Source organism: Ranitomeya variabilis, chromosome 6, assembly GCF_051348905.1.
Source record: "Ranitomeya variabilis isolate aRanVar5 chromosome 6, aRanVar5.hap1, whole genome shotgun sequence".
Lineage (NCBI taxonomy): Eukaryota > Metazoa > Chordata > Amphibia > Anura > Dendrobatidae > Ranitomeya > Ranitomeya variabilis.
Genome location: NC_135237.1, coordinates 529,850,581 through 529,874,029, shown reverse-complemented (window position 1 = coordinate 529,874,029; position 23,449 = coordinate 529,850,581).

The following is a 23,449-nucleotide window of genomic DNA, read 5'->3' as shown; positions in this document are numbered from 1 at the left end:
TGCTCAGCGGAGACGTCGGTCCCAGCGTCTCGCTCAGTCTGACTCTGTGCAAAGGGTTACTGCTGCTTTTCCAGCTTCTGCCATTGAAGCCAGTGCTGGGCAGCGGCGAGCAGGCGCTTTTGGGACTAAGTCCCGCTTTTCTCCTTCTGAGCATGCCCAGGGTAAGATCTCTCATTGGAGATCGAGGGTTACATGCTTAGATACTGCAGCAAAGGCCATTGGTTCTCCTGGAAGGTCCTGAAGGTGCTCAGGCTTTGTGGCAGCTTCTCATTGGTCTTTCTAGGAAGGTCTTGTTCTTGCTTCAGCTATAAAAGGCTCGCATGGCCGCATGGCCATGCGCTAGTATCAATTCAAATATGTGCTTTGCGCCAGTATGGTTATGCATGAATGTGTTCAGGGACCCGGCTGAAATAAGCCCCTAGAATACCGGCTTCTCCGGTGAGGAGATTGTGTGTTTGTATTCAGGGACCCGGCTGAAATAAGCCCCTAGAACACCGGCTTCTCCAGTGAGGAGATTGTGTGTGTGCATAACCACTGACTGCTATCAGTTCGGCAGCAAGCTTGTGCTCCTGTGAGGCTAACAGGGCGCAGTGCTTTCCTCTCACAGCTGCTCTGTGAGGTAACAGAGCTAGTCTATACTGCCAAACAGTACAACCATTCACTAGCAGCAGGTTCTCCTGCACGCTGGACCCCGGGCTGCGAACGCACCATTTATAATAAACATCTATTTTCTTACTCGGTGCGTTCCGCTAGCCATAACATAATACTAGCGCCAGGGTCTGGCTAGTAAATGGTGGATGATCAGCGTTTACAGCAGTACATCCAGCAGCTGGATGGTAGGTTGGCGGCTCTTGAGCTCACAACCTCAGCTGTGGATGTTACCGCAGTTGCTGTTCAGGCTGCAGGTGTAGCTGCAGCCAGTTTGTCCTCGGCCACCCCTGCTCCTACTTTATCCCGTCTCCCGCTTCTAGACAAGTTTGCTTGTGACAGTAAACTATGTCGGGGATTCGTGAGTCAGTGCTCCATACATCTTGAGCTTCTGGCTGCACGTTTTCCTACGGAACGGGCGAAAGTGGGATTTATTTTATCCCTTTTGTCGGGCAGGGCGTTGGAGTGGGCAACGCCGCTATGGGAGCGTAATGATCGTGTGGTGCAGAGTGCTCCTCTCTTCCTGGACGCTCTGAAACAGGTCTTTTTGGGACCTCGTGTCACCCACGATACCGCGCTCCAATTGTTGGTAATAACACAGGGTGCGTTCATGGTCAGTCAGTTCGCCGTCCAATTCCGGACTCTGGCCTCAGAGCTGGAGTGGCCGGATAAAGTCCTTATTCCGGTATTTTGGAAAGGACTTGCAGACCATGTGAAGGATGCCTTGGCTACCAGGAAGATTCCCGCCACACTGGAGGAGCTCATTACTATATCTACCCGCATCGACCTCCGTTTTAACAAGCGGAAGTTAGAGCGGACCCAGTGTAGGCAGAGGTTTCGGCTGGCTCCCACCTTCGCCAGACCTCTAGAAACTTCCGTTCAGGTGTCCGACTCCCTTGAGGCCATGGAGGTTTCTCGAGCGGGACCTAAGTCCCGGGCCGCTCGGGTACCCGTGGTTTGTAAAAATTGCCAACAAATAGTACATTATGCCAATAAATGTCCATGGCGGTCAGGAGAACGATCGCGTCTAGTAACCATTGGAGGAGGTTCACTAGATACAGCGGCATTTTCCTCCAAGTTGTCCTTTAAAGGGACAGTCACGTTAGGCTCATCTTCTCTAACAGTCGAGCTTTGTGTGGACTCAGGAGCGGAGGGGAATTTCATGTCCTCTGCTTTTGCTCTGTGCCATGCAATGCCTCAGGTGATGCTCGCCAAACCGGTGACTGTTAGAGTAGTGAATGGGTCAACACTTCCCACACAAATCACACACGAGACTGTCCCTTTCACGTTATCCATGTCCCCTTCCCACCAGGAGGTTATTTCCCTTCTTGTCCTTCCCGAGGGAATGGATGAAATTCTGCTGGGAATACCCTGGCTCCGTTTCCACTCCCCACATATTGAGTGGACCTTTGGGAGGATATTGGGTTGGAGTGAATCATGTAAGGGCAGATGTGTGAAAGAGTGCGTTCAGGTTTCCACCACTGAGATACCCGCAGATCTTTCTTCTCTTCCCAAGTGCTATTGGTGCTATGCTGACGTTTTCTCCAAAAGGGCTGCAGAAACTCTTCCACCTCATCACCCCTATGACTGTCCTATTGATCTCTTGCCTGGAGCTGAACCTCCTCGGGGAAGGGTATATCCCCTCTCTCTCCCTGAGACGGAGGCTATGTCTCAATACATCCAGGAGAATTTGGCAAGAGGGTTCATTAGGAAGTCAGTGTCTCCTGCAGGGGCGGGATTCTTCTTCGTACAGAAGAAGAATGGGGAATTATGTCCTTGCATCGATTACAGGGGTCTTAATGCCAGCACCATTAAAAATAAGTACCCATTGCCCCTGATCTCTGAGCTCTTTGACAGGTTAAGGGGAGCAAGGGTATTCACCAAACTAGATCTGCGGGGTGCCTACAACCTGATTCGCATCCATGAGGGGGACGAATGGAAAATGGCTTTTAATACCAGGGATGGGCACTATGAATATCTGGTGATGCCCTTCGGGCTCTGTAATGTCCCGGCTGTTTTTCAGGACTTTGTTAACGATATCTTCCAGGATATGCTTTCCACCTCGGTCGTAGTCTATCTGGATGATATTCTCATCTTCTCTCCAGATATTGACTCCCATCGGAGAGATGTTGGCAGAGTCTTCAAACTCTTATGGGCGAATTCCCTCTATGCAAAGTTGGAGAAGTGTGTGTTTGAGCAGGAGTCTTTACCTTTCCTGGGCTATATCATCTCCGCCCAGGGATTGGCTATGGATCCTGCCAAACTACAGGCTGTGATGGACTGGCAAGAACCCCATTCTCTTAAAGCGGTGTAGCGCTTTATGGGGTTCATAAATTACTATTGCCAGTTCATTCCCCACTTCTCAACTTTGGTAGCTCCCTTGGTATCCCTCACCAAGAAGGGAGCAAATCCCAAATTGTGGTCGGAAGAGGTCTCCAAGGCCTTCACTTCTATAAAGTCTAATTTTGCTAGCACTCCCATCTTACATCGTCCCGATGTGGATGAGCCATTCTTAATGGAGGTGGATGCCTGAACCGTTGGTGCCGGAGCAGTCCTCTATCAAAAGGATGCTCAAGGTAGGAAGCATCCATGCTTCTTCTTCTCAAAGACCTTCACACCAGCGGAGAGAAATTACTCCATCAGGGATAGGGAGTTGCTAGCAATGAAGTTGGCCTTTTCGGAGTGGAGACTGTTGTGAATTTGGATTCTGGGCTCCCCCGGTGGCTACTGGTGGAATTGAACTGGTGTCTTCATCTTCTCTGTTCACCTGTTCCCATCAAGATGTGGGAGTCGCTATATAACCTTGCTGCTCTGTTAGTTGCTTGCCGGTCAACAATGTTATCAGAAGCCTCTCTGTGCTTGTTCCTGCTCCTAGACAACTACTAGATAAGTTGGACTCTTGTCCATGTTTGTTTTTGCATTTTTGTTCCAGTTCACAGCTGTAGTTTCGTTACTGTGTCTGGAAAGCTCTTGTGAACAGGAATTGCCACTCTGGTGTTATGAGTTAATGCCAGAGTTTTAAAGTAATTTCTGGATGGTGTTTTGATAGGGTTTTCAGCTGACCATGAAAGTGTCCTTTCTGTCTTCTGCTATGTAGTAAGTGGACCTCAAATTTGCTAAACCTATTTTCATACTACGTTTGTTATTTCATCTTAATTCACCGCCAATACATGTGGGGGGCCTCTGTCTCCTTTCGGGGTATTTCTCTAGAGGTGAGCTAGGACTAATATTTTCCTCTGCTAGCATTATTTAGTCCTCCGGCTGGTGCTGGGCATCTAGAATCAACGTAGGCATGCTACCCGGCCACTGCTAGTTGTGCGTTAGGTTTAGTTCATGGTCAGCTCAGTTCCCATCTTCCAAGAGCTAGTTCCTATATATGCTGATGCTATGTTCTCTTGCCATTGAGAACATGACAGTTTGACCGGCCCACTAAAGGGTTAAAATCCTTGGCTGAGAAAGGAGAGAAATAAGAAGTCTGCTGAGATTTTTTTTTTTTTTTTTTTTTTTTTTCTCCTTCTAATCTTTGAATGGCTCTGTGTCCACCTGTTTGTAATGGATCTTCAGAGTGTAACTGCAGGTTTGAATAATCTCGCCACGAAGGTACAAAATTTGCAAGACTTTGTTTTTCATGCACCTGTATCTGAGCCGAGAATTCCTTTGCCGGAATTTTTCTCGGGGAATAGATCTGGGTTTCAGAATTTTCGAAATAATTGCAAATTATTTTTGTCCCTGAAATCTCGCTCTGCTGGAGATCCTGCTCAGCAGGTCAGGATTGTAATTTCCTTGCTCCGGGGCGACCCTCAAGACTGGGCTTTTTCATTGACACCAGGGGATCCTGCGTTGCTCAATGTGGATGCGTTTTTTCTGGCCTTGGGGTTGCTTTATGACGAACCTCATTTGGAGCTTCAGGCAGAAAAAACTTTGATGTCCCTATCTCAGGGGCAAGATGAAGCGGAAATTTACTGCCAAAGATTCCGTAAATGGTCTGTGCTTACTCAGTGGAATGAGTGCGCCCTGGCGGCGACTTTCAGAGAGGGTCTCTCTGATGCCATTAAGGATGTTATGGTGGGGTTCCCTGTGCCTGCGGGTCTGAATGAGTCCATGACAATGGCTATTCAGATCGATAGGCGTTTGCGGGAGCGCAAACCAGTGCACCATCTGGCGGTGTCCACTGAGAAGTCGCCAGAGAGTATGCAGTGTGATAGAATTCTGTCCCGAAGCGAGCGGCAGAATTTTAGACGGAAAAATGGGTTGTGTTTCTATTGTGGTGATTCTACTCATGTTATATCAGCATGCTCTAAGCGCACTAAAAAGCTTGATAAATCTGTTTCCATTTGCACCTTACCGTCTAAGTTTATTCTATCTGTGACCCTGATTTGCTCTTTGTCATCTATTACCACGGACGCCTATGTCGACTCTGGCGCCGCCTTGAGTCTTATGGATTGGTCCTTTGCCAAACGCTGTGGGTATGATTTAGAGCCTTTGGAGACTCCTATTCCTCTGAAGGGGATTGACTCCACCCCATTGGCTAATAATAAACCACAATACTGGACACAAGTAACTATGCGTATTAATCCGGATCACCAGGAGATTATTCGCTTTCTGGTGCTGTATAATCTACATGATGATTTGGTGCTAGGATTGCCTTGGCTGCAATCTCACAACCCAGTCCTCGACTGGAGAGCTATGTCTGTGTTGAGCTGGGGATGTAAGGGGGCTCATGGGGATGTACCTGTGGTTTCCATTTCATCATCTATTCCCTCTGAAATTCCTGAGTTCCTGTCTGATTATCGTGACGTCTTTGAAGAATCCAAGCTTGGTTCGTTACCTCCGCACCGAGAGTGCGATTGTGCCATAGATTTAATTCCGGGTAGTAAATACCCAAAGGGTCGTTTGTTTAATCTGTCTGTGCCTGAACATGCTGCTATGCGAGAATATATAAAGGAGTCCTTGGAAAAGGGACATATTCGTCCATCGTCATCTCCCTTAGGAGCCGGTTTTTTCTTTGTGTCAAAAAAAGACGGCTCTTTGAGACCATGTATCGATTATCGGCTTTTGAACAAAATCACTGTTAAATATCAATACCCATTGCCGTTGCTGACTGATTTGTTTGCACGCATAAAGGGGGCCAAGTGGTTCTCTAAGATTGACCTTCGTGGGGCGTATAATTTGGTGCGAATCAGGCAGGGGGATGAGTGGAAAACCGCATTTAATACGCCCGAGGGCCACTTTGAGTATTTAGTGATGCCTTTTGGTCTTTCAAATGCTCCGTCAGTTTTTCAGTCCTTTATGCATGATATTTTTCGCGATTATTTGGATAAATTTATGATTGTGTATCTGGATGATATTCTGATTTTTTCGGATGACTGGGACTCTCATGTCCAGCAAGTCAGGAGGGTTTTCCAGGTTTTGCGGTCTAATTCTTTGTGTGTGAAGGGTTCTAAGTGTGTTTTTGGGGTACAGAGGATTTCCTTTTTGGGATATATTTTTTCTCCCTCTTCCATTGAAATGGATCCTGTCAAGGTTCAAGCTATTTGTGATTGGACGCAGCCCTCTTCTCTTAAGAGTCTTCAGAAATTTTTGGGCTTTGCTAACTTTTATCGTCGATTTATTGCTGTTTTTTCGGATATTGCTAAGCCATTGACCGATTTGACTAAAAAGGGTGCTGATGTTGCTGATTGGTCCCCTGACGCTGTGGAGGCCTTTCGGGAGCTTAAGCGCCGTTTTTCCTCTGCCCCTGTGTTGCGTCAGCCTGATGTTGCTCTACCTTTTCAGGTTGAGGTCGACGCTTCTGAGATCGGAGCTGGGGCAGTGTTGTCGCAGAAAAGTTCTGACTGCTCCGTGATGAGGCCTTGTGCCTTCTTTTCCCGTAAATTTTCGCCCGCTGAGCGGAATTATGATGTTGGGAATCGGGAGCTTTTGGCCATGAAGTGGGCTTTTGAGGAGTGGCGCCATTGGCTTGAGGGGGCCAGACATCAGGTGGTGGTATTGACTGACCACAAAAATTTGATTTATCTTGAGACCGCCAGGCGCCTGAATCCTAGACAGGCGCGCTGGTCATTATTTTTCTCTCGGTTTAATTTTGTGGTGTCATACCTACCGGGTTCTAAGAATGTTAAGGCGGATGCCCTTTCTAGGAGTTTTGAGCCTGACTCGCCTGGTAACTCTGAGCCCACAGGTATCCTTAAGGATGGAGTGGTATTGTCAGCCGTTTCTCCAGACCTGCGGCGGGCCTTGCAGGAGTTTCAGGCGGATAGACCGGATCGTTGCCCACCTGATAAACTGTTTGTTCCTGATGATTGGACCAGTAGAGTCATCTCTGAGGTTCATTCTTCTGCATTGGCAGGTCATCCTGGCATTTTTGGTACCAGGGATTTGGTGGCAAGGTCCTTCTGGTGGCCTTCCCTGTCACGAGATGTGCGAGGCTTTGTGCAGTCTTGTGACGTTTGTGCTCGGGCCAAGCCTTGTTGTTCTCGGGCTAGTGGATTATTGTTGCCCTTGCCTATTCCTAAGAGGCCTTGGACGCACATCTCGATGGATTTTATTTCAGATCTGCCTGTTTCTCAGAAGATGTCTGTCATCTGGGTGGTGTGTGACCGTTTCTCTAAGATGGTCCATTTGGTTCCTCTGCCCAAGTTGCCTTCTTCTTCCGAGTTGGTTCCTCTGTTTTTTCAAAATGTTGTTCGTTTGCATGGTATTCCTGAGAATATCATTTCTGACAGAGGGACCCAATTCGTGTCTAGATTTTGGCGGGCATTCTGTGCCAGGATGGGCATAGATTTATCTTTTTCGTCCGCTTTCCATCCTCAGACGAATGGCCAGACCGAGCGGACTAATCAGACCCTGGAGACATATCTGAGGTGTTTTGTGTCTGCTGACCAGGATGATTGGGTTGCTTTTTTGCCATTGGCAGAGTTCGCTCTCAATAATCGGGCCAGCTCTGCCACTTTGGTGTCCCCGTTTTTCTGTAATTCGGGGTTTCATCCTCGATTTTCCTCTGGTCAGGTGGAATCTTCGGATTGTCCTGGAGTGGATGCTGTGGTGGAGAGATTGCATCAGATCTGGGGGCAGGTGGTGGACAATTTGAGGTTGTCCCAGGAGAAGACTCAGCTTTTTGCCAACCGCCACCGTCGTGTTGGTCCTCGGCTTTGTGTTGGGGATTTGGTGTGGTTGTCTTCTCGTTTTGTCCCTATGAGGGTCTCTTCTCCTAAGTTTAAGCCTCGGTTCATCGGCCCGTATAAGATATTGGAGATTCTTAACCCTGTTTCCTTCCGTTTGGACCTCCCTGCATCCTTTTCTATTCATAACGTTTTTCATCGGTCATTATTGCGCAGGTATGAGGTACCGGTTGTGCCTTCCGTTGAGCCTCCTGCTCCGGTGTTGGTTGAGGGTGAGTTGGAGTACGTTGTGGAGAAAATCTTAGACTCTCGTGTTTCCAGACGGAGACTCCAGTATCTGGTCAAGTGGAAGGGATACGGCCAGGAGGATAATTCTTGGGTGAATGCATCTGATGTTCATGCCTCTGATTTGGTTCGTGCCTTTCATAGGGCCCATCCTGATCGCCCTGGTGGTTCTGGTGAGGGTTCGGTGCCCCCTCCTTGAGGGGGGGGTACTGTTGTGAATTTGGATTCTGGGCTCCCCCGGTGGCTACTGGTGGAATTGAACTGGTGTCTTCATCTTCTCTGTTCACCTGTTCCCATCAAGATGTGGGAGTCGCTATATAACCTTGCTGCTCTGTTAGTTGCTTGCCGGTCAACAATGTTATCAGAAGCCTCTCTGTGCTTGTTCCTGCTCCTAGACAACTACTAGATAAGTTGGACTCTTGTCCATGTTTGTTTTTGCATTTTTGTTCCAGTTCACAGCTGTAGTTTCGTTACTGTGTCTGGAAAGCTCTTGTGAACAGGAATTGCCACTCTGGTGTTATGAGTTAATGCCAGAGTTTTAAAGTAATTTCTGGATGGTGTTTTGATAGGGTTTTCAGCTGACCATGAAAGTGTCCTTTCTGTCTTCTGCTATGTAGTAAGTGGACCTCAAATTTGCTAAACCTATTTTCATACTACGTTTGTTATTTCATCTTAATTCACCGCCAATACATGTGGGGGGCCTCTGTCTCCTTTCGGGGTATTTCTCTAGAGGTGAGCTAGGACTAATATTTTCCTCTGCTAGCATTATTTAGTCCTCCGGCTGGTGCTGGGCATCTAGAATCAACGTAGGCATGCTACCCGGCCACTGCTAGTTGTGCGTTAGGTTTAGTTCATGGTCAGCTCAGTTCCCATCTTCCAAGAGCTAGTTCCTATATATGCTGATGCTATGTTCTCTTGCCATTGAGAACATGACAGGAGACATCTCTCGGAGGGAGCTCGGTTTCCCTTCCAAGTCTTCACGGACCACAAAAATTTTGTTTATTTGCATACAGCTCAGCGGCTGAATTCTCGCCAGGCCAGATGGTCCTTGTTCTTCTCCCGGTTCCACTTCACTCTCCATTATCTCACCGGGGAGAAGAACATTCGTGCTGATGCTCTCTCTCGCTCCATTGTGTTAACTGAGGAGGAGGAAGAGGAGCCTCGGCTTATTGTCCCTTCAGAGAGTCTGAGAACCGTAGCTCCGGTTTCGCTAGAGTCTGTGCCTCCGGGCAAGACTTTTGTTCCCATCAATTTGCGACTGGATGTTCTCTCTTGGGCTCTCTTGGGCTCATTCGTCCAGAGTGGGTGGACACTTTGGGACAAAGAGGACATCTGAACTGCTGGCTAGGATGTACTGGTGGCCACATATGGTCTGTGACGTCGGAGATTATGTTCGGGCGTGTGTCTCCTGCGCCAAAAATAAGTCTCCTCGACAACAGTCAGCTGGGTTACTCTATCCCTTTCCGGTGGCAGACAAGCCCTGGGAGATGGTTGGGATGTACTTTGTGGTGGGTTTGCCCAAGTCTCGTGGCTGTACCATCATTTGGGTTATCACTGATCATTTTTCTAAGATGGTGCATTTGGTGCCACTTCCACGGCTACCTTCTGCACGGGCCTTGGCAGCGTTGTTTATTAAACACATTTTCCGCCTACACGGTATGCCGGACAAAATTGTCAGTGACCGGCATCCCCAGTTTGTGTCTCGGTTCTGGAGAGAGCTCTGTCATCTTCTCAGCATTGAGTTGAATCTCTCTTCAGCATATCATCCCGAGACGAATGGGTTGGTAGAGAGGGCCAACCAGACCTTGATCACATATCTGCGACATTTTGTCTCAGCCAGGCAGGATGACTGGGCATCCTTGCTACCGTGGGTGGAGTTTGCGCTGAACAACGCCGTAGCCGATTCCACTGGACAAACCCCATTCCTCCTTAACTATGGTCAGCATCCGCGGGTACCTGTGCCTATGCCCGTGTCTTCTGCTGACTCCAGGGTGGCAGACTGGGCTGTGGAGGCACGGGATATTTGGGACCGCACTCAGGATGCCATACGGGCCTCCAAGGAGAGAATGAGGTCCTCCGCCGATGCACATCGGTGCCCCACTCCGACCTTTGCTCCTGGAGACTTGGTGTGGCTCTCCGCCCGCAACATCAGGCTGCGAGTTGAGTCCACTAAGTTTGCACCTCGCTACTTGGGCCCCTTCAAGGTCCTCAAACAGGTTAACCCTGTGGTCTACCGTTTAGCACTTCCACCATGCTTGGGTATCACCGACACCTTTCATGTGTCCCTCTTGAAACCCGTATACATGTCTCGGTTTTCCGAGTCATCTGCCGGGACATCGGGTTAGTCTACAGACGATTACGAGGTGAACGCTATTTTGGGCTACAAGGTGGTACGTGGCAAAACATTTTATTTGGTGGACTGGAAGGGTTATGGTCCTGAGGACAGGTCCTGGGAGCCTGCTGAGCACATTCAGGCTCCACAGCTCATTGCTGCCTTCGAGCGTGGCGAGGTCCAGGGGGGGCCCTGGGAGGGGCTAATGTTAGGGGTCGAGTTCCCGCCTCTGCACAGGGGGAATCTCGGTCCATCTCCACTGCGGTCTCCCATTCTTCTGCCGCAGTGGAGTCTGCTCAGCGGAGACGTCGATCCCAGCGTCTCGCTCAGTCTGACTCTGTGCAAAGGGTTACTGCTGCCTTTCCAGCTTCTGCCATTAAAACCAGTGCTGGGCAGCGGCGAGCAGATGCTTTTGGGACTAAGTCCCGCTTTTCTCCTTCTGAGCATGCCCAGGGTAAGATCTCTCATTGGAGATCGAGGGTTACATGCTTAGATACTGCAGCAAAGGCTATTGGTTCTCCTGGAAGGTCCTGAAGGTGCTCAGGCTTTGTGGCAGCTTCTCATTGGTCCTTCTAGGAAGCTCTTGTTCGTGCTTCAGCTATAAAAGGCTCGCATAGCCGCACGGCCATGCGCTAGTATCAATTCAAATATGTGCTTTGCGCCAGTATGGTTATGCATGAATGTGTTCAGGGACCCGGCTGAAATAAGCCCCTAGAATACCGGCTTCTCCGGTGAGGAGATTGTGTGTTTGTATTCAGGGACCCGGCTGAAATAAGCCCCTAGAACACCGGTTTCTCCGGTGAGGAGATTGTGTGTGTGCATAACCACTGACTGCTATCAGTTCGGCAGCAAGCTTGTGCTCCTGTGAGGCTAACAGGGCGCAGTGCTTTCCTCTCACGGCTGCTTTGTGAGGTAACAGAGCTGGTCTATACCGCCAAACAGTGCCACCATTCACTAGCAGCAGGTTCTCCTGCACGGTGGACCCCGGGCTGCGAACGCACCATTTATAATAATCATCTATTTTTACTTGGTGAGTTCCGCTAGCCCTAACAATGCGCATCTTCAGAACCATGAGCTGGGCACAATATACGGGCACTACAATGTATGGGCACTGCAATGTGCAGGCCCTACTAATTTCCAAAATGGGGTCATTTCTAGTGCGATTCTGCTCTTCTGGTACTAAGGGGCTTCATATATCATGTCCAGAAACTATTCTTTGATAATATGTAATCCGAGAGTCAAATAGAATACCTTCCCTCCCGAGTGTCGCCGTGAGACTAAACTGAGAGACTTGCAAAGTTCAACAGAAATTGTTTGACAAATTATGGTGCTACATTTACCAATTTCCCTGCCCTGTATGAAATTGTAAAATGTTTGGCTAAAACTAAATTTGTGGTAAAAATGTAATTATTTTTTCTTCACTGCCCAATGGTATAAAATAATGTGACAAGCCTATATCTTGTCAATATGATCACTGCACACTTAGATAAATTCATTGAGAGATGTAGTTTTGAAAATAGGTTTACTTATGGTTCTGCTGTTTTGGCACCTCAGGGGCTCTACCAATGTGACATGACACCCTCAAACCATTCCAGCAAAATTGGAAATCCAACTTTGGAACAGAACTTCCTTTTTGAGATTTGCACTGTGCTTAATATGTCGTTTTTGACCACATATGGGATATTGGCGTACTCAGGAGAAATTGTATAACAAACTATATGGTCCATTTTCTTCTATAATTCCTTCAGAACAATGAAAACTAGGGGCCAAAGCAACATTTTAGTGGAAAGAAAGGTAATTTTTAATTGACCAAGCCCAATGTTATAAAATTCTGTGAATCACCAAATGCTCCCTACACTCCTAGCTGAATTACTCAAGACAAGTAGTTTCCAAATGAGGTGACTTGTTGCTGTTTCTGCTGTTTTGGCAAGTCAGGGGCTCTTCAAATGTGACATGGCATCTGCAATCTATTCCAGCCAAAACTGGGCTTCAGAATTCAATTGGCGCTCGTTCCCTTCCGAGTCCTGCCATGTACCCAAATCTGGAATTCCACCACATCATGGGGAATCGGCGCACTCAGGAGAAATTGCACAACAGATTTTGGGGTCCATTTTCTCATATTGCACATGTGAAAAGTAAACATTTGTGGCTAAAGCAACATTTTTGAAGATTTTCTTTTTTGTGGCTTAACATTATAAAATTCTATTTAGCACCTTGGGGTTCAAGTTGCTCTCCAAACCTCTAGATAAATTTCTTGAGGGGTATACTATCCAAAATTAGGTCACTTGTGGGGTACTGTTTAGGAACATCACGGATTCTGCAAACCCTACATGGCTTCCTCTATTTATGCTAGCCATTTTTGCACTCCAAAAGTTGAGTGTTGCTCCTCCTCTTATGAGCCCTGCTGTGCACTTAAGCAGTAATTTTCCACCACATATGAGGTATCGGCACACTCAGAAGCAACTGCACAACAAATTGTATGGTCCATTTTCTCCTGATACCTTTTTGAAGATACAAAATTTGGTGCTAAAAAGTAAAATGTTAATTTTTTCCTTCTACATTGCTTTAATGCTGCTGAAGCTCCTAAAAGGTTAATAAACTTCTTGAATGTGGTTTTGTGCACTTTGAAGGGTGTAGTTTTTAAAATGGTGTCTCTTTTGGGTGTCTTCTTTCACATAGGCCCCTCAAAGTCACTTCAAATGGGATGTGGTTCTTAAAAAAAATTGGTTTAGTAAATTTTGTTGGTAAAATACAAAATTGCTGATCAACTTTTATCCCTTCTAACTTCCTAACAAAAAAATATATATTAAAAAAAATGATGCTAATGTGAAGGAGACACGTGGGAAATGTTATTTAATAACTCTTTTGTGTGTTATAAGTATCTGGAGGCTGAAGGGGCTAATCATTTACAAAACAATTTAAAGTTTCCTATCACAGAATTGCAAAGTTTCCGTAAAACACGGATGCTATACTGTGTCCCTGTAGGGCATCTGATTTAAGGAGGGAACTCTTCCATGTTGTAATTTTTTTTTCACAAGGATATTCAGTCAATGAAAAAAATTGAACATTTGTCCATTTTTTTCGCAGAAAGCACTAGGGGTGAAAATACAGTTACGTGAACAAGCCTTCAGAATAGAGTGGCTGTGCAAATGCCCAATTGCTGCTCCATTCATTCTCTTCTGTGCTACAGACCACTATGCTTGTGTTTTTCTGGAAGCCTCATAGAAAATGAATAGAGCGATGATTAACCATGCACACCGCCTTTTAATTCTAAAGGGGATTAAAGTGTCCTTTCTTTTGATCAGTGGGGATCACAATGGTTAGATCTCCGCTGATATATAAGTTATCAACTATAATTCTTTTCACTCGACTACCCCTTCAAAGTAAGTTATACAATATTTTTCAAAGACATTAAAATCTGTCTGCAGGATCTAACTCCCAAAAGTGTTTGTATTGTCATACTGCTCTCTGAAAGAAAAAGTCTTCCATATGGATGACTTTGCCTTTTAGAGAGAAACGTGACCATACACACAGTTTGAGGGGTGGGAGCATATATCGTACTGACAGATTCATTTTTAGGTCATTTTTGTGATCTCTTCAAACCACATATGTATTACTTCCTGTATTTTTGTTGGAAGCAGATTTACATCTTACTGGTAGCTAGAGAAATAATAATAATAATTTCAGCATATTAGTTGACACATTTGTGGGACTTTGTATAATAAAAAAAAAATTATCTTGTCTATATGGTAATATAGCACTCCCAAAAACAATAAAAATAACAGTAGTAAAATCAATGCCCACTGTACCTGTCATTCCAGATGCCTTTTCAGGAAAAGCTGTTGTATATGTACAGTACATAAGGAATACTATTTCTCTCCACATCATGTGTATCTTCAATTTTCAGTCGTTTTTCTCTAAACAGACTCTATCTCTAAGTTTCACTAGTCTTTGAGTTAGAGAATAGAGACTAGCTACCATGATGTCTCCCATAGAATGTGCACATAGACAAAAGGTATTTCTACTTTCCTGTCTCTATTCATCTTTCCAGAAGCATTAACAGCATGGAGAACATTATACAGCATTTCTGAACAGTGTAGCTGTGACTCCAGCTTTTAAGCTAAAACACTTTATTTAAAAGGAGAAGCACCATTTTTTCCTGCCTTTGGCTTATTGCCCACACTGGTAGTCTTTCTTGTTTTGATACCAATGGATAACAGCTGTTTTTAAAGTCAATAGTGAGTTCAAGAGGCAGGAGTGAGACAAAGAAATGGTTCATAATTCAATCACTAGTTTCTCACATGAACAACGAAAGCAGAAATTTTCTCATCGATCAGTATTGACAGAATTTTGGACAACCTATGTGACATGTGCAGAGGTCACTGTGCAGGAAAAGGATGAAGAAGCAAATGTTTTTTCATGGACACAGAACAAGATGTAGGCATCGCATAGAGCACCATGGAATTGCAAATTATTCAATTTATGAATAGGGATGAGCGAATGTGCTCGGTGATTCTTGGATATCGCTTGATTATCTTGGTGCTCGCATGTGCTCATCTCTCGGTGAATATTAGCTGGTGCCCAAATTTGAAACTCGAATTATTCTAACTATTAATGACCAATCCATACGTTGTTAGGGCTAGTGGAACGCACCGAGTAAATATAGAGGTTTTATTATAATTGATGCATTCGCAGCCCGGGGTCCACCGTGCAGGAGAACCTGCTGCTAGCAAACGGCGGAACTATAAGGCGGTATGAGCTAACCCTGTTACTTCACAGAGTAGCCAAAACTCAAAGCACTATGCCCTGTTAGACTTCACAGAGGCACAGGCTAACTACACAACTGAGAGCAGTCATTGGTCATGCATGCACACAAAACTCCTCGCCGGAGGTGCCAGCATTCTAGGGGATTATTTCAGCCGGGTCCCTGAACACAAACTCACATGACCACACTGGCGCAAAGCACATAACATAGAACAATACTTTCGCATGGCCGTGCGGCCATGCGAGCCTTAAATAGTTGCAGCATGTACAGGACCTTCCTAGAAGGACCAATGTGAGGCTGCCACAGAGCGTGAGCACCTACAGGACCTTCCTGAAGGACCAATGGTCTTAGCTTCAGTATCTGATCATGTGACCCTCGATCTCCACTGAGAGATCTTACTCTGGGCATGCTCAGAACGAGAAAAGCAGGACTTAGTCCCAAAAGCATCTGCTCGCCGCTGCCCAGCACTGACTTCAATGGCAGAAGCAGGAAAAGCAGCAGTAACTCTTTGTACAGAGTCAGACCGATGTCTCCGCTGAGCAGGCTCCACTGCGGCAGGAGGAGAATGGGAGACTGCAGCGGAGATGGCCCGAGATTCCCCCTGTGCAGAGGCGGGAACTCGACCCCTAACATACGTCAGCTTGGATATTAGCTATAAATACAATTATCAACTCTAAAATGAGACCAAAATCTTTTATTATAGTTTTGACCCAACATGATATTTTAGAGGTTAAGGTGACTCTGTCAGTAGTATTAACCCTACTAAGCTGTCTATATGGTCATGTAGCTCACAGGAGATTGAATAAAATTATACTTTAACATTTATGATAAGATGTCTTATTCCAGAGAAATCCACATTTTTTATTAAAATGAGCAGTTAAGATCTATGAGCCAGGCAGAGATCTCTCTGTGAATCTTCCTCCAGCACTTATTTTAACCCCTTTCTGACATCTGACGTACTATCCCATCAAGGTGGGGTGTGCCTGTATGACCACCGACGGGATAGTACGTCGTATGCAATCGCGGCCGGGTGTCAGCTGCCTATCGCAGCTGACATCCGGCACTATGTGCCAGGAGCGGTCACGGTCCGGCCCGGCACATTAACCCCCGGCACACTGCGATCAAACATGATCGCAGTGTTCTGGCGGTATAGGGAAGCATCGCGCAGGGAGGGGGCTCTCTGCGGGCTTCCCTGAGACCCCTGGAGCAATGCGATGTGATCGCGTTGCTCTGAGGGTCTCTTACCTCCTCCCCCCTGCAGGCCCCGGATCCAAAATCACCACGGGGCCGCATCCGGGTCCTGCAGGGAGGCACTGTAAGTCAGATCGCTGATCTGACAAAGTGCACAGCAAAGTGTCAGATCAGCGATCTTACACTATAACATGATGCCCCCCCCCCCCCCCGTGACAATGTTATGGTGTAAAAAAAAATATTCAGATGTGTAAAAAAAATAAAAAAAATTCCTAAAAAATAATTAAAAAAATATATATATTGTCCCCATAAAAACATTTCTTTATCTAAATAAAAAAAATAAATGAAAGTACACATATTTAGTATCGCCGCGTCCGTAACGACCCAACCTATAAAACTGTCCCACTAGTTAACCCTTTCAGTGAACACCGTAAAAAAATGAGGCAAAAAAACAACACTTTATTATCATACCGCCAAACAAAAAGTGGAATAGCACGCGATCAAAAAGACGGATATAAATAACCATAGTACCGCTGAAAACGTCATCTTGTCCCACAAAAAACGAGCCACCATACAGCATCATCAATGAAAAAATAAAAAAGTTATAGTCCTCAGAATAAAGCGATGCAAAATAATTATTTTTTCTATAAAATAGTTTTTATCGTATAAAAGCGCCAAAACATAAAAAAAGATATCAATGAGGTATCGCTGTAATCGTACTGACCCGAAGAATAAAACTGCTTTATCCATTTTACCAAACACGGAATGGTATAAACGCCCCCCCCCAAAAGAAATTCATGAATAGCTGGTTTTTGGTAATTCTGCCTCACAAAAATCGGAATAAAAAGCGATCAAAAAAGTCACGTGTTCGAAAATGTTACCAATAAAAATGTCAACTCGTCCTGCAAAAAACAAGACCTTACATGACTCTGTGGACCAAAATAAGGAAAAATTATAGCTCTCAAAATGTGGTAACGCAAAAAATATTTTTTGCAATAAAAAGCGTCTTTTAGTGTGTGACGGCTGCCAATCATAAAAATCCGCTAGAAAACCCGCTATAAATAGTAAATCAAACCCCGATCACCTCCTTAGTTAGGGAAAAATTAAATAATTTAAAAAATGTATTTATTTCCATTTTCCCATTAAGGGTTAGGGCTAGGGTTAGTGCTGGGGTTAGGGCTAGGGTTAGGGTTAGGGCTAGGGTTAGGTTTAGGGCTAAGGTTAGGGCTAGGGTTAGGGCTAGGGTTAGGGTTAAGGCTACAGTTAGGGTTGGGGCTAAAGTTAGGGTTAGGGTTGGGGCTAAAGTTAGGGTTAGGGTTTGGATTACATTTACGGTTTGTATTAGGGTTATGGGTATGTCAGGGTTAGGGGTGTGGTTTGGGTCACCGTTGGGATTAGGGTTAGGGGTGTGTTTGGATTAGGGTTTCAGTTATAATTGGGGGGGTTTCACTGTTTAGACACATCAGGGGCTCTCCAAATGCAACATGGCATCCCATCTCAATTTCTGTCAATTTTGCATTGAAAAGTCAAACAGCGCTGTTTCCCTTCTGAGCTCTCCTGTGCGCCCAAACAGTGGTTTACCCCCACATATGGGGTATCAGCGTACTCAGGACAAATTGTACAACAACTTTTGTTGTCCAATTTCTTCTCTTATCCTTGGGAAAATAAAAAATTGGGGGCGAAAATATCATTTTTGTGAAAAAATATGATTTTTTATTTTTACGGTTCTGCATTAAAAAACTTCTGTGAATCACATAATGGGTCAAAGTGCTCACCTCGCATCTAGCTAAGTTCCTTAGGGGGTCTACTTTCCAAAATGGTGTCACTTGTAGGGGGTTTCAATGTTTAGGCACATCAGGGGCTCTCTCCAGTCAATTTTGCATTGAAAAGACAAATGGCGCTCCTTCGCTTCCGAGCTCTGCCATGCGCCCAAACAGTGGTTTACCCCCACATATTGGGTATCGGCGTACTCAGGACAAATTGTACATCAACTTTTGGTGTCCATTTCCTCCTGTTACCCTTGGTAAAATAAAACAAATTGGAGCTGAATTAAATTTCTTGTGAAAAATTCCTGTGAAACACCTGAAGGGTTAATAAACTTCTTGAATGTGGTTTTGAGCACCTTGAGGGGTGAAGTTTTTAGAATGGTGTCACGCTTGGTTATTTTCTATCATATAGACCCCTCAAAATGACTTCAAATGAGATGTGGTCCCTAAATAAAATGGTGTTGTAAAAATGAGAATTTGCTGGTCAACTTTTAACCCTTATAACTCTAACAAAAACAAATTTTGGTTCCAAAATTGTGCTGTTGTAAAGTAGACATGTGGAAAATGTTACTTATTAAGTATTTTGTGTGACATATCTCTGTGATTTAATTGTATAAAAATTAAAAGTTGGAAAATTGCGACATTTTCTATATTTTCGCCAAATTTCCATTTTTCTCACAAATAAACGCAGGTAATATAAAAAAAAAAAAATTCCACTATCATGAAGTACAATATGTCATGAGAAAGCAATGTCAGAATCACCGGGATCTATTGAAGCGTTCCAGAGTTATAACCTCATAAAGGGACAGTGGTCAGAATTGTAAAAATTGGCCCGGTCATTAACGTGCAAACAACCCTTGGGGGTAAAGGGGTTAAATGAACAGAGGTTTTATAAGTGTGAGACATGTAATAACTCATACTTTGCTCTCATTACCACTCAAGGGTCTGCAGTGAAATCACCACTAACAGAGTACAGCAGCAGTGAACTTTGTCTCATTTCGAACACATTTGCAGACGCAGTTGTCCTCTCATAGTGCTGTCAGCTCTGCTGCAGAGCTGTGCCTGGTTATAACTAACACAGTATAAGAGAGTTGAACCTTGTCTTATTACAAATACATTTGCCATGATGTCAGCCCTGCGGTACTGCCCCTGCCCCCCACACTGCTTGCCTTTTAAATGGAAACTGAAGCACTATGAGATGACTGCAGCTGCAAATGTATTTGCAATGAGACAATGTTCAATTCTGCTGTATTGTGTTAGTTCTGATCTCACGGTTGAGCTTTATGTGATTATGAAATAAAGTGTCAGAATTTATTATTTAGAAAGTTAGGTTTCATTTATATGCATCAAAAGTGTGAAAAATGTCCTTTCTTCCAGAAGTGCAAAATGTTGAGAAACTCCTGGCAGACAAATATTGGCAACATATGCTGATTTTCTGTGAATGAATCCTTGCCAACTGCGCCCTAACAGAGGCAGTTTGACACATAGCACCCTATTCTTTTTTTACTCAACTAAATAAGGCATTGCTTCAAGTGTCATACTCTACTCACACCCTTAGAAAGGGCAGCACGGTGGCTCAGTGGTTAGCACTGTAGGCTTGTAGCGCTGGGGTCCTGGATTCGAATTCCACCATGGACAACATCTACAAGGAGTTTGTTTGTTCTCACCATGTTTGCGTGAATTTCCTCCCCCACTCTAAAGACATACTGATTGGGAATTCAGATTGTAAGCCCCAATGGGGACAGGGATGATATCGGGTGCAAAGTGCAGCAGAATAATAGTTAAATACAATCAAGTGAAATAAAAACACATGGAAGCAGGGGAGATAGCTGAAAGATGTCTACAGTAGTCTAGTACTTTTAGCTTATTGTAAATTTTTAGTGGATCCATTTTTCTATATGAATTACATTGGAAAACTGTTTATTTTGAATATGTTCAATAAAAACAAGCCTGGTAAGTAACTTTCCAATAATAAATTCATTTTAAATCCTTTAAAAATACTTCATAACTCGGGTATATTGCATTACAGCCACAGCCATTAAAATTATTTTGTTTCTATATTGATTTTCCGCAGTTAGTATTTTGTTACTCATATCTTTAACTATTCTCCCGCGCATCCCTATTGATTGTTGCCAGTCTAAAGTAATTTTATTTGAAGCATTCAAGTATTCTCAGTATCTCTCATATTGATTGCTATAAGCCCTCTTTCTCCAACACTATAATTGAAGAACGGAGAATTTGAAACATTGTAATAATATTCATAAGCAATAAAGCTTCTTCATAATGAATTTTCAATAGAAGAAAACTGAGGAAAATCTGATATGTTCTGCATCGTGCAACAAGCTTTAAAGCAATTTAATCTGAAAAGAAAATGGAGTATGTGCTTATTTTTAAAGAGTTACATTTCATATATGGAATATATTATCTATCTCTTAATAGGACCAAGAAACATTTATTCCCAATGGATTTGGCATTGTAGTCCAGACTGTTAAATTGGCATTTAGTAAACTATTCTGTAACTGAATAATATATCATTGCAGATAAATATTGGAATAGACACTGTAGAAGTCATTTGCCGGATTTAAGACTCTCCGAAAATCAGAATAATTTGAATTTTGGAGAGTTAATGGAGAAAATATATGTATTTTTAAAATAGTTACTGTAATTTCAGACAACTTCATTTTCTTCGATAGGTAATGTGATAAGTAGGCAATCTGCAAATCACTTTATTTAAAAATTGTGTCGTTTTATCCCTGAAAATTCACTCCAAGTTATCTACGTGTTTCACTTGATGTCCACGAACTGTTATCTGGCATCAGAGACGATGAGATGGATTATAGAAAGTGAGGGCTGGTTTGTATCTCTACAGGAAGTGAAAATTATTTTTTGTCTATCTACAGGAAGTCTTGTTGGGTATTTTTCTCTCTACAGGAAACGGGACAGATTTTTGTTTCTTTGTTCTTTTAGTCCTGTTTTTCAAACAGAGGCATACGTTAATCTTAGTGCACACAAACCATTGGTGCAACTTACTCTTGTATGTGCTAAAATAAAGTTCCATCACCTAGAGTGCTGAGAGATTGCTACTCATGCGGAACTACAAAGTAAAAAAAAGTAGATGGTAAGTTAGAGAGCATGAGAATCAGGATTATTTTAGACACATTACACTGATATGTGCCCAAATGGTACTATCATGAGGGATGAGTGGAGCAGAGTCACACTAATTTATAATTTATACGTGGAATGTACACATTAAAAGGTTTGGCCATTTCCATGAATGTGGGCCCTAAATTGTTTAAAATGCCTAAAATATCAACCTTAGCAGGTACTCATACTACCTAGGTCCAGTGCCAGATCCCCGCTGCTGCTTTGGACTCGCTGTTTTGGCTATAGCGGTGATCTTATGTTACCAGTATACATCACTGCTCCAGCCAGTCACTGAGCTCAGTTGCATTAGCCGTTTACCTATTGACTATTTTCACGGCTGCAGCCAAAACTCTGGGAACGGAGTAAGGACAGGGATAGGGCACTGGACCCAAAGAAGGTGAGCGCCGGAAGATTGTTATTTTAGATATTTTACAGTTTGGTGCCCATGCTTCAAAAAGTGGACAACCCCCTTATGTTCAGATTATCTCTTACTGATGATATTTAATGCTTTGTTTAGGTTAAATAAGTATTATGATTAGAAAGCATCATTACCAATTGATAGAATAAGTGACTATTAAATTAATTGCGGTGTGACTGCTGAGACCCCCAACTGGCTGCCAGCAAGGGACTTTTGCCTCACATTTAGGCTGCCTTCACACTAGCAGTATTTGGTCAGTATTTTACATCAGTATTTATAAGCCAAAAACAGGAGTGGGTGATAAATGCAGAAGTGGTGCATATGTTTCTATTATACTTTTTCTCTAATTGTTCCACTCCTGGCTTTGGCTTAGGCCAGCGTCACACTCAGCGTATGTAAATATGGTCCGTTTATTACGGCTGTAATATGCAGAAATGTTCCCAAAATAGCGTATGTCATCCGTAGGCAGGGTGTCACAGCGTATTTTGCGTATGGCATCCTCTGTATGTAATCCGTATGGCATCCGTACTGCGATATTTTCTCGCAGGCTTGCAAAACCGACATCTAATGGATTTATGTGCTCAAATGTTCATTAAAACATATATACAGTCCATTCATTCCCGGGGGTTTTACAGCCACGAGCAGTGCTTTAGCACAGCTCCTGGCTGTAAAATGATTTAACCCCTTCAGATGGATTTACTTCGTGGGACTTGACCTGAGCGACGGAAGGTATGAGATATTGTTGTTTTTTTATTTTTCCTTTGTTCCAGAACACGCGGTCATCAGGTGGATTACCAGTATAACAAAATATTACAACAACCTGTGTCTTTATTTCATTAAAATACTTGTAAATAATGTGTGTGTGTTTTATTAACCATTTCATACTATTGGATTAATAATGGATAGGTGTCATAATTGACACCTCTCCATTATTAATCTGGCTTAATGTCACCTTACAATAGCAAGATGACATTAACCCTTCATTACCCCATATCCCACCGCTACACAGGAATGGGAAGAGAGAGGCCAAGTGCCAGAATAGGCGCATCTTCCAGATGTGCCTTTTCTGGGGTGGCTGGGGGCAGATGTTTTTAGCCAGGGGGGCCAATAACCATGGACCCTCTCTAGGCTATTAATATCTGCCCTCAGTCACTGGCTTTACCACTCTGGCAGAGAAAATTGCGCGGGAGCCCACGCCAATTTTTTCCGCCCTTTAACCCTTCATTTTACAAGCTACAGTGCCCAAATTTTGCACATACACACTACTAACATTAGTAGTGTGGAATATGCAAAAAAAAGTATATGAGATGGTTTACTGTATGTAAACCATGTCTCATATCATGTCGGGTTTGGGAAGGAGAAATGAAAAGCCGGCAATTGAATTACCGGCTTTTCTATAGAACACTGCTGCGTATTTCTCGCAAGTTACAATGCTGGTCCGTGTGTAATCCGTATTTTTCTCGCCCCCATAGACTTTCATTGGCAATTTTTTTGCGCAATACTGTGACAAACGCAGCATGCTACGATTTTGTACGGCCGTACAAGACCGTATAATACAGATCAGTAAAATACGGCAGATAGGAGCTGGGACATAGGGAATCATTGGGCCGTGTGTTATGCGTATTTTCCGGGTGTATTTTCTGCGCTCATACATCCGTAAATCTCGCCAGTGTGAGGCCGGCCTTACAAATACTAATGTAAAATACTGACCAAATACTGCTAATGTGACGGCAGCCTTAGGCCGGCGTCACACTAGGCGTAAGACAATACGGTCCGTTTTTT